This window comes from Bos grunniens, chromosome 18 (genome assembly GCF_055505025.1).
Source record: "Bos grunniens cultivar Pamir isolate PY7600 chromosome 18, Bosgru_T2T1.0, whole genome shotgun sequence".
In the NCBI taxonomy this organism is placed as follows: Eukaryota; Metazoa; Chordata; class Mammalia; order Artiodactyla; family Bovidae; genus Bos; species Bos grunniens.
The window spans coordinates 8939602-8943926 of record NC_141182.1 but is presented as its reverse complement, the minus strand read 5'-3'; the positions used below and the strand labels follow the sequence as shown (position 1 = coordinate 8943926).

General features: G+C 44.4%; 1 long non-coding RNA gene across 1 annotated transcript; it reads right to left on the bottom strand.

Annotated features, from left to right (window-relative positions):
- Nucleotides 1-402: 402 nt before the first annotated feature.
- Nucleotides 403-2317, bottom strand: LOC147353001 (uncharacterized). The gene is made up of 2 exons (XR_015145301.1): nucleotides 2138-2317; nucleotides 403-1340 (listed from the first exon to the last, which is right to left on the bottom strand). It is a non-coding gene; the product is annotated as an uncharacterized LOC147353001 (long non-coding RNA).
- Nucleotides 2318-4325: the final 2008 nt, after the last annotated feature.

The following is a 4325-nucleotide window of genomic DNA, read 5'->3' as shown; positions in this document are numbered from 1 at the left end:
TTAACACCTTCCACTGAGCTACTGTTATGGAGTTGGGACTCAAGGGCCCAGCCTTATACCCTCTAAGCAGACCAAATAATGCCCATGAAGGAGAGGGGCCTGCCTCCACAGGCCTCCCTTCACCCACTCACTCCCTTATGCTAGCAATGGGTTGATCCTTTTCTAAGTGCGGCCCTCACATAATAGAGAGGAGCTGTGGCTCCAACTGGATGAAGCTGGTCAAAGATGATCACCATAGAAGCAAAGCAAGTAAGCCTGAGATCTCACTGGTGATTTAGAGTTGGGAGCAGTGATGGTGTTATTCTCCTAGTCCCTGGGATGGATGAGTATTAGTCTACTCGGTCTCAGTCTACTGTACTAATTAGTCTACTCTACTATTAACAAAATACCACATACTAGATGTCTTTGACAACATAGATTTATTTCCCATGGTCCTAGAAGCTTGGAAGCCCAAGATCAAGGTGCCAGCTGATTTGGTGAGAGCTGCCTTGCTGGCTTGCAGACAGCTGTCTTCTGGCTGTGTCCTCACATGGTGGAGAGACGGAGACAGAGGTAGGGAGAGCATGTCAGAGACAGAACACACACTCTGCTGCCTGCTTCTGTAAGGACACTAATTCTATCAGACTAGGGGCACACCCTTATGACCTCACTCAACCTTAATTACCTTTACACTGCCGGGCAGAGCGGGGGGCAGGGGGGCAGTTGGAGCTTCAACATATTTATTTGGAGAAACAAAATTCAGTCCACAACAGTGAGGAGGGGTCCCAAGGAGTGCTTTAAGTGATAATTATTGGGTGGGGAGAAGAGAGGTAAGTATTCTGATATCCTCACTGATACAAATGGCTCAATTTGATTGCACCAGACACAGCTTCAAACCTAAGCCACAATTCACAGGAAAATGCACTGAGCAGATGGATGCCTAAACTAAGCATCGATATTAGTGACCAAGGACAGTAATACAGCCAGTTAGACAGAGAAACCCGCATTAGATCGGAGGCCTTAGCCAACACAGCATCGTCTGCTCACGCATGCATCAGTTTTATCAGCCTCGTAACTCCACCACACAGGAAAGCATCTTTTGTCTTCTAAGAACTACGAGAGCTGCAAAGGGAACAGTTACACTCTGGCCCAAAAAGTGATTATTTCTCTTATTCCATTGTACTTTCTCCTGTCCCAAAAGTATAAAACAGAGAAGCAAACGTCCCCTCTGCAATCCCTTCTCACTTGCTCTCACCCCATTCTCTTCAGCAAACACTGAGAGAAGGATCAGGTCACCCACGATGACTCACTACTCAGACACCAAGCTGTCATTCTTTCTTCTTTCTTTCTCCTTTTGTTCCCTGAAATATGAGAGAAAGAGATAACAGAGATGGTTCTTGCCTTTTTTCCCTTTTTGGCTCAAAGCTAAATACGATGCTATCCCCAGCCTAGAATGATGATTTTACAATCCCCTAATCTCAAAAATGTTACTCAGGATATTTTGTTTTCATCTCAATGATTATTTTATGTAAGTGACTTTCAATGTCATATACCTTGAATGATTTTTTGATGCAAAAAGACTATAAGGAGTAAAAGCATTGTTTTATACACATATAAAACAATCTTTATATGCTGTGTATGTACATACATATGTGTATACAATATGTAGTTGCATATAATAAAGAATAGAGTGCTCAGTGATACTAATTTCTATTTACTGTGCACTTGCATGAGCCAGGTCCTCTGCTGGACGCTGTGCATACACCATCCCATTTAATCGCCCCACAACCCTGCTCCTTATTGTCAGCAGATGGGGCTCTCTTATGTCAAGAGAGCCTCATCTCAAGTCAGAGTCAGGACTTTAGTTGGAAATTGGTTGCAGAAGGCAGCGAGAGACTCTGAGTCCAGAAGCACTTGTCTGTTCACCAGGAGCTTAGGACAATATAGGTTCAGGAGCAAGGTGAGAATCAGACTGCAAGCTGGAGACACCATGTGGCCAGGCAGCAGGATGGGGACCAATATCCAGCTGACTCTGCAAACATATACCAAACACCTCCCGGTTCAAGGAGCTTAGGGTTAAATAGAAACAAGTGCAGGATGCCTCCCAGAACTACCCCTTAAAGGACAAGGCTTCCACCCACTGCTGGTTGAGACTGACCTCAGGTACATCAACTCCTTGACACTCCCAGGGTGGCTTTGCAGGAACCAAGCAGACTCTGGCAGCCCAGGAAGTTTGTGAGGGCAGAACACAGAAAGGAACTCTGTGCCTCTGCACTTCAGGCAGGATGGTGCCAGGGGAATCTGAGCTTCCACAGAACTGTCCTCCATAGCTGTGGCTGAAATCAGAAGTGGGCATGATAAACAGGGCACCAAAAACGTCAGCTGTGTGGAGCTCTGGGGTGCTAGGAAAACTCAAGAAGAAGGGTTGCCACTGAAAATTCCACGTGCCTAATTCCTCTTGTGGCATCTGGGCTTACTATGCCCCTCTTCCCATAAACACCTAGGAATATGAGCTTTTCTCATTGTTTTGGTACTTGGCTGCTCTCCTGTGTCCAGGTAAGTACCAAATCGTACAACTTATATACACAATAGGAAAAAAAAAAAAAACCATATTTTTAAGTTTTCCACAACAAAGAAGAGCAGATTGCCTCCAACATATAATTTTAACAATTTTATAAATGAAGACATAGTAGAAACAAAGGAGTATTACAATGCTTCATCCTGGAGTAACTATGTCTCCAGACTTACAGTGCTTTCAGAGGGGTCCAGAATAATCCCTGAATGCTAAAAAAAAAAAAACTACCCAAACAAACTAGTTGTTGTCGCCATGGAGGTGTACCACCAGAGCTCCTTTCTAGGGAGGGTCAGTCACGAGGAGTCCAGGCAGCCAAAAGCCTTCAGCTGCACAACCTCAGCACGCACCCCAGGGTTCAGGCTGGGTGGGTCCCAGCCAAGGGCTGGATGCGACGGGGGCAACACCGCCCAACAGTCCCTGTCCAAGGTGCTCCTCTAACGGGCCGTCTCTACTCTGGAGCTCCCCATCCGCACAGCTGAAACTCTCAGATTTGCTCTACTGGCTCTTGCTACTCAATCCTCTTTCCTTCCCTGCTCCCTCTGCAGGTTCAGAATTTCATTGTGCACTGAGGGCCGGTGGATGACAAAACTGACCCTGAGAGAGGCAATGTCTCCTGCCCGGTCTCTCTCAGCGACTCCATGCTAGAACTGGAAGCAGAACACACATATCTGTAACCTCCTAGCACAATGCTCCTGCCAGTCACACAGCTAACATCTTACACCCACAGACACAACAGTCTTCTCACTAGGTGCTCAGACAGCCAATTACATGTCTTCACATCTCCATTTGCTCTACTATAAAATTGAGAAGACACTTGCTTCACAGCAGCTCCCAGCGATTGAGGGAAGAGGAATAAAAAACTTCTCATAGCTGGAAGGAAAGTCATAAATAAACACAGAACTGTGCTATCAGCTTTCACTTATCGTGGCAAATGGATGGGTGCACTGTTGCAGATACATGGCCTAGGGCTTTTGTGACTGCCAGAGCTGCATCCAGACACCAAAAACAGAAATGGATGGAGGGTGGGGTGGGGAAAAGGGAGTCCCAACTAGTCCTTGGGGAAAGTAACGCTGCAAAGCCTGGCCAATCTGGGCCAGCCCTCTTAATAGGTGCTTTTTCAAATGGAAAAAGAGCATAAGCAAGCTGTCCAAAGGTAAATGGCTTTTAAGCATATAAAGAGATAGATGCTCAAGTTCATTCAAAATTACAGCAATACAAACCTAAACTCACAATGAGATAGCATTATAAATTCAAATTAATAAAGATCAATTTGCAGTATTGATGGAGGTGTGCAGAAAAACTGTATTACTGAAAATGTAAATTGTGAACATTTCTCCAGAGGGCAATTTGACAATTTCTATTAAAATATAAAGAGCCTGTACACTTGGACATAGACATCACGCCTCTAAGACTTCTGATATAGACCTACTCGCACAAATGCACAGGATGGCCACTGCAGCAAAACTTGAAACAGCCAGTCACTGGAAATAAACTAAGTGTCCATCCTTTCAGTTAGTACGAGACGATGGACTCTAGAACACTATGCAGATGTGAAAGAGAATGACAAAAGTCTAACAGGATGATATGGAATAGTCACGAACTATAAAGTAAGCAGAAAGAAAGATGGAGAAGGTGGTTACCATGTGTCGAAAAATATCTACACAAAAACTTACCTATATAAATATATACATACACACATGCTTATATATGCTGAGAATATTTTTGGAAGAAAACATAAGAACATGGTTAAAAGTAGCTACTATTCTGAGAA